The sequence below is a fragment of the Silurus meridionalis genome, chromosome 9, assembly GCF_014805685.1.
Source record: "Silurus meridionalis isolate SWU-2019-XX chromosome 9, ASM1480568v1, whole genome shotgun sequence".
In the NCBI taxonomy this organism is placed as follows: domain Eukaryota; kingdom Metazoa; phylum Chordata; class Actinopteri; order Siluriformes; family Siluridae; genus Silurus; species Silurus meridionalis.
The window spans coordinates 26,715,641-26,727,559 of NC_060892.1; the positions used below are offsets into that span (position 1 = coordinate 26,715,641).

Consider the following 11,919-nt stretch of genomic DNA (forward strand, 5'->3'; position numbering starts at 1 on the left):
TCTTATCTTCCAAAACTCAGATCTGAAGATAAATCTTACTGAGATTGTGATTCCAGTTTTGATTTGATTTACACTTTAGCACCTGAATCGAAGTGATCTGGTCTGGCCTGCGCTTGGCCCTGTGCTCACAGAGAACTTGGACTCTTCAGCTTTCTTCAGATCTCCACCCTGAACAGAGCCTCAGCTCGATTAGAGAAAGTGCCAAAGTGTGAGATGTTTATTGCCGTACCATTGAACTCACTAAACCAAATTTACAGGCAATTACTGCAGCATGAAGAGCCGCCGTTATAACGTTCTAATGAATGCAGAAAACAGCTGCTGGTCGTTTACATTTCCTCATCAGCTGCAGACCATGAGCTGAGGTGAAGAGATATCTCTGATGGCTTTCTGAGGAGAACAACATGCACTTGAGGGTTTGATTGTTATTAACTCCTAAAATGTATGCTCACTCAACAGGATCATTTACTGATCTCCTGCGATTTCACACAGCAGTCTGGAGTTTACTGAGAAGGATGCAGTGAAGAAAAACTTCCAGTGAGCAGCAGTCCTGCGAAAGAAAACACCTCACTGATGAGAGAGATCCTCAGAGAAAAGCTACAGTAACTCAGATAAACACTGTACGATTGTGATGAGCAGAAAAGCATTTCAGGAAGCTCAGCACATTTAACACTGAGACTGATGGGTTTCAAGAGCAGAAGATCATGATGCCACTTCACACAGCTAGAAACAGAAAACTGAGCCATTGAAGATGGAAAAATGCAGAATGGTCTGATCAATCTTAATCTTAATGTGTGTTGAGGAACCCAGATGGTAGGTTCAGAGTCCAGCAGGAACAACATGAATCTATGAACCCAACCTGCCTTGTGTGAGCAGGTCAGGCTGGTGAGATGTTTGATTTGAGATAATTCTTTTTTTTTTTTCTTTTATATTTTTGCATTGATGCCTCTATTAGATTAGTAGATTATTGTTGCTGATAATGTGCATCTACACCCAGTGTGATCATGCACCATGATCTGAATCCAGTAGATCACATTAGGGATGTGGAAGTACATGAGATTCACATGACACGAGTCAATATGGAGTTAAATCTCAGAGGAAGATCAACATCCTGTGGAGTCCATGCCATGAAGAATTGAGAGCCATGAGGCCACACTGAGTGTTAGTCTGGTGTTCCTGATAAAGTTCTCACACACACTGTCATTCAGTTCCACTGAGATGCTCCTCAAACCTTCTATACAATTTATTATATGTTTTATGGTCCATTTGCCGCTCAGGTCATTTTCCGTGAGTCTACAGTTGGACGTTTGTCTGCAGCGATGAGGTTTTTCATGTCACAGGTTAGAAGTTTTTGTGTAGAAGAAAAGAAATGAAGCCTGTTATTGGTTATAAGAATGAAAGTGTGGATTTTTACTGAAAATGTTTCTGATGAAATGTCACTCCTGCTACGAGTCTGATTTATTAGATGAGTTGAAGCAGGTGTGTGTGAGCTGAGGAACATCTCGTGTTCTTGTAAGCTCAGAGCAGTATGTGACCTTCTGGCTGTGTGTGGAGTTCGATCTTGGTTCTGAAGTTATCGTAGTCACACTGTAACACGAATCCAACAGGTTTCACTACACAGCATGTAAAACCTCATAGTTCTGTCTCATCATGAAAAGAAAAACAGACTGAACCTGGAACCCTGGAGTGTGTTGTTCTCCCTCTGCGTTGCTTTCTGACCTTTCTGTGTGGTAATAAATGAGACTGTGGGAGAAATCAGACACTTGGTCCTGCTACGCCGAGCCTCTGTGTTTGGCTGAAGGAGTTCTGGAGTATCGGCTTCTGGATAAAATTATCAGCTGACTTTTGTATAACGTATCGATCCAGAAGCGTGACTCCAGACGTCTCCCTTTGCAATGACTCGGCATGTGTAAAGCAGCTGATGTGGACTTTCTCTCTGACTTACAGCCCAAATCGATTAGCCGTTTCTCTTTGCTTTCACATGAGTGGATTAGCAGCTGCAGTCTCGCTTATTTATCATGACTGCTGGTGAATTTTATTAGAATGTACTGTAAATCAGACTAGAGTGTGTGTGTGTGTGTGTGTGTGTGTGTGTGTGTGTGTGTTTAAGCTTTTAATCTACAAAGGGTACAGAAGCCTAATTATGCTCTGATCTTCTGTGAGTGTGTGAATGTTTTTTTGTTTTTTTTAAACAAATTTCCTTATGAGATGGAGGGGCAGTGGGTCAGTGTAGCAGGAAACAATTCATTTCAAAAGTGAGAGAGAGAGAGAGTGTGAGAGTGATAGTGAGAGTGTGTGAGAGGGTGTGTGAGAGAGAGTGTGAGTGATAGTGAGAGTGATAGTGAGAGTGATAGTAAAGGTGTGAGAGAGAGAGTGTGTGAGAAAGTGAGAGAGTGATAGTGAGAGAGAGTGAGAGTGGGAGTGAGAGAGATAGTGAGAGTGTGAGAGTGATAGTGAGAGAGTGATAGTGAGAGTGTGTGTGGGAGAGACGGAGAGGGAGAGAGTGATAGTGAGAGAGTGAGTGAGTGTGAGAGAGACTGTGAGTGTGAGAGAGAGTGGGAGTGAGAGAGAGTGTGAGAGAGTGAAAGAGTGAGAGAGTGATTTTATTATACACTCTACATATTGAACCTTTATCTTATATCTCCCAACAACAGATCAATAGGCTTCAGTGGTCTCTCTCTCACACACACACACACACACACACACACACACACACACACACACACACACACACAGAGATCTAGTGCAGTGTTTATGACAAACCTATTAAAGGTCTTTCAGCAGTAATATAAATTAGAATATTCTGTTTGTAAATGTGAACACAATGACACCAGAAGGTATCTATCTATCTATCTATCTATCTATCTATCTATCTATCTATCTATCTATCTATCTATCTATCTATCTATCTATCTATCTATCTATCTATCTATCTATCTATCTATCTTCCAATTGTATTTAAATAAAGTTATCATAAATGTCCGTCCCAATAATGATATAAATCTGAAATGTTTGTGTAAAGAAGTCTTTTGGCTGGGACACTTTCCTTCCACACCCAGAGAAAACCTGAGGAATGTGATGGAGTTTAAATGAATAAACTTCCAAACCACCAGAATCCCACCACTGAATAATTTAGACAGTGCTGAGCTGCGGGAATCTAATACACTGCAGACAAACATTTCACACACTCGCATTTAGCTGCAAGCAATATCAGTCTCACACACATCCTGACACACACAAAGCAAGCAGAGGGAAAGTCAGCAGAAAATCCTGAAAAGGTTCAATGTGCAGACCTTCATGAGTGATAATGTGCAGTTTAAAAGGTTTTCTTCACAGACGAGAGGGAACATTGTGTAGTATCCCCCCCCCCCACACACACACACACGTGCTTTATACTTTGTTCTGATTGATTTATGTGTGTTTCCAGCGCAGACTAAATACATGGTCAGGACGTTACAACTGAGCTGAGAAACGTGTCTAAAGTTTCAACTCAGAGATGTGTGTAGATGTGTGTATCTGTGTGAAGATGTGTGAAGATGTAACACTGACACAGGTCCAGGAACCTTCAGGTCCAGGTCAGGTTTAGGTCCAGGTCAGGTCCAGATTAGGTTCAGGTCCAGGTCCAGGTCCAGTTGAAGATGTGTGTAGATGTGTGAAAATGTGTGTAGATGTGTGAAGATGTGTAAAGATGTGTGTATCTGTGTGAAGGTGTGTGTATCTGTGTGTATCTGTGTGAAAATGTGTGTAGATGTGTGAAGATGTGTAAAGATGTGTGAAGATGTGTGTAGATGTGTGTATCTGTGTGAAGATGTGTGAAGAAAGTGTGAAGATGTGTGTAGATGTGTGTAGATGTGTGAATCTGTGTGAATCTGTGTAGATGTGTGAAGATGTGTGAAGAAAGTGTGAAGATGTGTGTAGATGTGTAGATGTGTGTAGAAAGTGTGAAGATGTGTGAAGATGTGTGTATCTGTGTATCTGTGTGTATCTGTGTGTATCTGTGTGTATCTGTGTGTATCTGTGTGTAGATGTGTGTAGATGTGTGTATCTGTGTGTATCTGTGTGTAGATGTGGTCCCCAGGCAGACAGAACGTTACCTCTGTCTGAGATGAAGTGTGTGTGTGTATCAGTTTGTTGATATTGACACTAACACAAAACAGCTTTATATAAATAAATAGATTAGAAATATATTTGACATTTATACCTCTATAAATAAAATACATTCAATTCTAAGGTCAGTGGTGTCATTGGGAAAGAAAACTGTGTGTGTGTGTGTGTGTGTGTGTGTGTGTGTGTGTGTGTGTGTGTGTGTGTGTGTGTGTGTGTGTGTGACTTTTCCTTTTTATTGTTCTTAAAATCTAATTAAAGAGAATTATTCCCAATCATTCTTCTATTCCTGAATGAAAACCTTCAGTCTGAGGCCACACCCATTCCCACAATTCCAGAGAGAAGGAGATGTGATGAGATCAACGTGGCTGCAGTTCATGAATGATGTGACGAATCTCTTCATGATTCCACACCATTCGTTCTTTATATCGGTTCTTTTGTTAAATGTTGCACATCTCATGATTAGGGTGTGTTACAGAGCGAGTGTGAGCATGGACCACCAAACTCCTTTTACACACACACACACACACACACACACACACACACACACACACACACACACACACACACCCAGCAGATGTAAAGCTTCAGTTCCTCAGCGAACACAGCTGCAGATTTTTCCTTCTCAGAGATGTTTACAGTGTGTATGATCTGAAAGCCGCAGTGTGTTTCACACGTACCTGATCCTCTTTCTAATCAGCTTCCACACCGAAAACATTCTCGGGCTGTACACACAAAATCTAAACCAAAAAAATGACCGAATGCCGTTGGGGTGCGAGTGCACGCACAGCTGCCATTTTACTGGGATTTTCTTGTTTGGACTGCGGTTTTCATTCGTCATGTCGCAAACTTCTCTCATTAGCAGGACGTGAGGGAAGCCTGTAGTGATGGATTCCATGCCAGGAGAGAAATCTCAGCCTGGGTGCTGGAATCACAATCACAACATCGACATGTTCTCCTCACTCCAGTGATCCTTATTAACACACACTTGCTGATAGAGATATTTGTAAAAATAGTATACTGTAATTCTTTAAATACCTGTAAGTGCAGACTGATAAGGTGGAACACAGTCTTTCTCACAGCTTTCAAGGGTTATTATCATTACAGGTTCCTCTCTAGGTCATTATTACGAAAGGAAAATAAAACTCGTTTGCTGCCGATACATGACTGAAACATCGGCCCTGAGTGTTTTTCCATCACTCTATGGAAACCAAACAAACGCTGTGATCCGCACGCTAATGGCACGAATAAAGCCCTGATGGATCATCAGACATAATCACACGCTTTCAGTTAAACACAGCCGTCATTCTGTCAAAAGAGAATGTAAAGAGTCAGTCTCGACCTGTTTAACTGATTCTGGAACAGTGTGTTAATGATTGAGGTGAAGTTGGAAGTTTACATTTAAATAACAGAAATGAAAAACAATCCCAGTTTGTATGAAACTAATCGCCTGCAGGAATATTTCACTTCAAACACTTAAATCTCCTGTTTGTTTTACACATGAACAATCAGGGAGGAAAATCATCTACAAGTCATTTACTGCATATTTACATCACAAATATAAAAGCACTTTATCTTCACATTAAATCATAAAATGTTAATAACTGTGGCACATTTTCCCACAAAGTGTCAGTCTGAAACCATATACAGAAAAATATGTCTACATCAAGCTAAAGATTCATTAGTGTTGGTCCTGCAGCGTAAAACAATTTCAGCACCAACACGGATCATAAACACACACAGATCATGTGACCAGATCCAAGAAAACATAAATTTATACAAATATTTTCCACGCATTTCTTCTTAACATTGTAATGCTACAATCCAAGAGGTTTCTCCTCCAATCAAACAGGAATTATAATCTGTAATATTGTAAAATAATAATAAAATAAAATAATACACATGAAGAACACTGTATCCATAAACATTTAAATCAGTTTTAGAATATAAGTTTTGTGATATTATATTCCATATAAAGATAAATAATGCACATAAACACAAATATCACTGCAGATCAGCAATCTGTAATTAACTTTATTCCCTGAAGCTCCTGAAGGAGGAGCTTATTAATCCTGCATGTGTCTCTCAGCTCTCCACTCTGTCCTCCATTTCTCCCTCCCTTCACTCATCTCCTCTCCTGAACCATCCTTCTGCATTAAACCAGCGTGAGACTCATCTTCTACACACACACTGCTCAGCTGCTCAGGACTCTGGTGTGGTCAAGCTGTGGACAGGGAACCATAACCAGCTTAGATGTGGTGTTCAGACACCTTGCAGCAGCAGGTTTGGGTTAATAAATTTTTTATTTACCTGGAGAACGTAGAATTTGTCGGCGAGAAGAACACGTGTGCTGCCATCAGATATTCCTTCATTTTAGTGAATCACTGCAAAGGAATTTTTGCAGAATAAACAACGTTCCCAAGGCATTTTATCTTCCAGCATTGTGTTTCACAAGAAGCCTGGTGAGAAACCTGAAACTGCCTGCAGAACTTTAAAAACTTCATCACTGTTTCATCAAAATTCTGTATTATTATTATTATTATTATTATTATTATTATTATTATTATCATTTATATAACACGTGCTCTTCATCATCACATGAACCTTCTAAAATGGACAGATGATTTATATTTCTGACTCTAAAAGCTGAATGTGTAACAAGACTCTGACATGAAGATGTGGATTTGGGGATGTTTTCTTCACATCCTGAACTCCTGGAGGTCCAATGATCCTTTGAAACTGATAGAAAGCTGCACTTTGGGGAGGTAATGCTCTAGACTCCTGGATAAAACCTGTCCGATAAACACGGGATGAAATAACGTCACTGTCCTTCACCACTTAAGCTGAAGAGCTAGAATACTGATTAATGCCATTTTTACCCAGAGGTCAACTGAAAGCACGTACTCTGTCAGGTCTGGATAAACCGGGCAAAAGGTAAGATCTCATCATCATTTTCTATTAAAGCTGGTGATTAATAAATCATTCCTACTTGCTTCAAATACATAAACTCCAAATGTGTACAAGAGAAATATTAGTAAAATGACAAATTCAGCAGAAAGTTCTTGTGAAATTCATGTAAACAACGGTGTGTAGCCTGGAAGCTAGCTTCCTTATATTTCTCTTTACACACACACACACACACACACACACACACACACAAAACCCTTTTCCTTTGAACATGAATAATGACATGTGCTCGAGCTCAAACCTGCTGAATCTGTGTTTTGTCGTTTTATTATGCTGAAGTAGGTGGTGGTTTTACATGAAGTCTTGAGGAATTCATTCTGTTGTTGTGGATCATCTTAAAGAAATGCATTTTAATATTTCATTTTATTTGGCAGAATTAAATGGACAATTCTTTTGTCCAAATATAAATCAGAAAGGACACAAAGTTTAGATCTCAAACACCAGCCTCGAGTGTAAAACACAGATTATTCACAGAATATTGACAGTGAGAAATCGAAGTGTTTATGATCCTGTTCTGTGACTCAAATCTACCATTTATTTTCCATTTATACATTTAATAAGGAATCGGTTTGTTTTGTAATTGACACACTTCCTGCTTTATTAGGAACACCTGTACACCTGCTGATTCAGCAGAGCAGCACATAAAACCATGCACATGTAGATCAAGCACTTTACTTCACACCCAGCATCAGAGCATGAGGACTGGAACTCAGTGTGATCTGCTGCTGCAGCATCTGCTACCAGGGTCCATCTCACGGTCATGATCAAGGTCACTGAGATCAGACTCTTTGCTCATTCTGAGGTGTGATGTGAATGTGCAGGATTTTAGATTTATGGTTTGTGCTGCAGTTACAAGATGACTTATTGGATAACATCATTAATGTACAGGAGTTCCTCAGAAACTGGTCACTGAGTGTATATTAGTGTATAATAATGACTAATTGCAGTAAGAAGCGTCAGTGTGAAGTTCTCATCAGAAAGTGCAGTTGTAAACACCTCCTCTGTTGATTCAGAAAGGAAGAGTTATGGTCCTGCTCAGGTGTAGAAATAAATACAGACTCTACAGCAATTATGGTGAAACTCTGAGTGATTGCTCCTTCCAGAACATAGATGAAAAGATCGAGAGATGAGATCATGATATTGTTCACGCTTCTCTAATTTGGACTCAGACGGTGTGATGTCAATCTACTCAATAGAATGTGTTGTATTTTATAGAGAAACAGGAGTAATTTAGTAATATTTTAGTGTTTGAAGAATGAGAGTAAGATCATGAGATCTTCTACAGAAAGCCTGCTGTATTATACATCTAAAATAGGATGATATAGTATTTAATATAGTATTTAATATTTGAATATTCTACATACAGAAACAGGAAGTTTAACTCTTGTTATCAGAGCAAACCTGAACCATATCGTTATATTTACAATCAAGAGAAAGAATAAAAGTGTACAGTAAATACTTCTACACTTCTATTTCTCACTCATAAACTAATAACAGCTCATGTTGCCTGCAGGATTAAAGCCTGAGGGCATGGCATTAAAACAAGGTCAAATAAAGGTGTTTAACTCCTGCGAGTCCTAACCGTGCTGAACATCCTACAGTTCGTAAATAATACATTATTTACTTTCTCTCTCGTTGAAATTGTGTGTGTAAAAGCAGATCTTGTGACAAACCAAACAGAACTGGATGTAAACATGCAGTATGGCAGCCGTGAAGTCTGGACAGACAACAAACAAGTTTTTTTTTTAGAATAAACATTCATCATATGGTCTATAAACACTGAGAGAAGTTCCTTCTTTTGCTATACATCTGTCTAGTTTCATTTTCTTTCCCACTGTGTTGTTTGAACTTCAACATGATGAACACAGAACACAAGTCTAGTGTGGGAAATATAAAACACGTCTCAGTATCCTGGTGATTAGTCTCATCAACACTCAGGAAGCTTGGAACAATCCAATCTTTCCATGAGATTAGTGCTTTCTTCATCATTCATGATCAAATCTCAACTCTGGAGAAATCTTTATCCTCTCCCAGATCAACAGTAAAAGGAAGTGTTTTGTGTGGTGGGGAGGTGGAAAAATGATTATGCCATCAAAAAACATAAATATCTTCTGTTCAATCAGAAATAACAAGGAAGAATGAGGGAGTATGCAAACTATTATTCACTATTATTCATAAACTGATCATAGTGATTACACACAATGAGGTAGAACTGGGGAATCTGCTGTCAGGGTACAGCATCATGCCTTCACTCACCCAAATCATTCCAACATGTTCCTCTGAGAAGAAAATGCCTGAGAACTTATTGTAATGGTTTTGATGTTTATTAGTTCTGATAAATGATGAGGTTGAAGTCATTCGTATCCCAGAAATGATGCTTATGGGATTGTGTAAATAGTTACAACAATGGACAGGGAGTGAAATGGATTGTATTTTCTTAATGTCTACACCATGTCACTTTAATAAAATCACTGTGAACAGATGAGGATGTAAAGAACATTCATTAATTGCCTTGTTTCAGTTTCAATGTTATAAAATCTTCTAATATAATTAGCTAAAATGGCATATTTTTCATCAGTGTGCTTATAAATGGTTTAGTGGTTTTGGTTTCTCTGACAAAATCCAAGAACTGTCATGCTAGATCAAAATCTCGTAGTCCACGCTTATTGTGTGTGTATGTGTGTGTGTGTGTGTGTGTGTGTGTGTGTGTGTGTGTGTGTGTTAGGGAATGATGGCGTATCTTGTGTATTAATTCTTACTGTTGACTCTCCTTTTAATTATAATTGATGATGAAGTGAACAGGAGATTTTCTCTCATTCGTTATTATAAATGCTGGTTTGGAGAAAAACCCACTGGTGTCCCTGAGATGGAAATCTGGAATAATTTTGATTATGTATGGTACATGGAAGCAGACAGGTGTACAGAACCTCTGTGTGTACTGTAGACATGGTAACACTGTGTGTGAAGGTTGGAGTGAAAGAACTCTAGTGTCCTGCACAGAACCTCAGACCCCCTCACCAACATCAGGGTCTGATCTCACTAATACTCACTAATGATCACTAATTCACACAGACATTTCCTAAAATCTAGTGGGAAGTCCTCCCAGAAGAGTAAAGCTTATAAGAGAAAAAGAAATCCACAAATTTCAACACTTCACTATTCTAATGGTTTCCAAATAAGAGAAAAAGAAAACATCGGAGACAATAGGAGAGAGTTTGTTTGTGTATTTCTGCTTGTGTATCTAGACATGTATTGTGTGTGTGTGTGTGTGTGTCCATGCCCAATCAGCCACCAATGAGTTCTCTGAATGACACTTTTCTCAGGAAGTTCACTTCACAGCCTCATTATGTCAATTTCCAGAAACGAGAGGTTCCACATAATGAACTGAGTAAAGAGAAGGACTTAACACTAATCCACTAAAGCTTTAAATAGTGTTTCCATCCCTTCATTGTGTTTGTTCTGAGTGTGTGTGTGTGTGTGTGTGTGTGTGTGTGTGTGTGTGTGTGTGTAAGGTGGAATCTGTTTTATATGGACATGAGATTGTGAAGACTCGCTCAGCTGTTTTCTTTATGATAAGAATGTACTCCAGCGCGGTGCATTTTTCAGCATGAGAACCTCGCATGAAGGAAAGGATGTTTTATTGTGTCTGTCTTTGTGTTGTTAAGAAGCCACTCGACTGAAGAATTCGTTTTATTTTTAGTTCTATTTTCTATAAACACATAAAACATTCCAGTTTGTTTTGTAACAGAAATGCAGATATAGATTTGCTGGAAATGGGCGACTTTTCAGCGGCACTCTGTAAACAATTGCATGTTTCCTAATAAAGGAAAAGGGACAGTTAAGGGCAGGATTTAAGGAGAGAGAAAAACCTGGACTTCGTTTCCTGTGTAGTTACTGAAACAAAGGAACTTTTCTGTGAATGAAGAACACGGCCTATTACTCAAATCAGTGTTTAGACTGGACTGAAGGTAAAAAAAGAGTCACACATGAAAAATGATACACAGAGAGACGCCATGGTCAAGTGGACATTTCAACAATGACAGAAAAAATATATATCAAAGGGAAAAATACATTTGAGCGTGAAAAAATATTTAAGTGCTTAATTAATGTTTGATCCTAAATCCATTACTGCAGCATTACATTCATCTAATACAAATAATTCTGTCTGTACAATAACACAATCTGTACATTTACCAAAGTGCTAATCATCAACAGCTTGGGGCTCCCAAGTCATGTGTGTGTGTGTGTGTGTGTGTGTGTGTGTGTGTGTGTGTGTGTGTGTGTGTGTGTGTGTGTGTGTGTGTGTGAATATGTATAATATATATATATGTGTGTGTGTGTGTGTGTGTGTGTGTGTTTGGGGGTGTTAAACAATATTAAAAGTAAGATCTCAGTTAAAAGAAAAGTAAACCCCATGGTGACACAGAACTCAACTTCCCTTGAGTGTGAAATGCTCCTAGAAAGCGTGAGATGTGAGAAGAGACCTTCAGTGTAAGATACTGTATAGAGGATCGATTCAGAATGTAAGCGATGGAAAATGAGAGTCAGAATGAGATATAACTGAAAAGGTCACTGTACAGATGCTGAAGCTGGAGCTCAAATGCTTGTTGTTGGACTCCTACTGTTGTGGCTGTATGAGGCACATCCCACTGGACCTGCTGGAAAGATTAGGTTTTATAGTTGCTTTGAGATAAACTGGAATTCCCAGGAAGAGCTGGACTCTGTAGGCACAAGAGAAAAGTCTGGACTGATCTTTTCAGCTTGTTCTTTCTTTATGAGATGTGAAACACACTTGAGGCAGGAACTAATCTTTTAGAGTCACCTGATCATTTCACCATTCAAATATCTTTA

At 39.0% G+C, this 11,919-nt stretch overlaps 1 protein-coding gene across 1 annotated transcript in view; it reads left to right on the plus strand.

Moving 5' to 3' along the window:
* Positions 1–6,212: 6,212 nt before the first annotated feature.
* The window catches only part of nrtn (neurturin), an 18,804-nt gene continuing 13,097 nt past the window's right edge, over positions 6,213–11,919 (plus strand). Inside the window, exon 1 of the mRNA XM_046856978.1 lies at positions 6,213–7,035. The gene's annotated coding sequence lies outside the window, so the exon portion shown is untranslated. The remainder of the gene's footprint in view (positions 7,036–11,919) is intronic.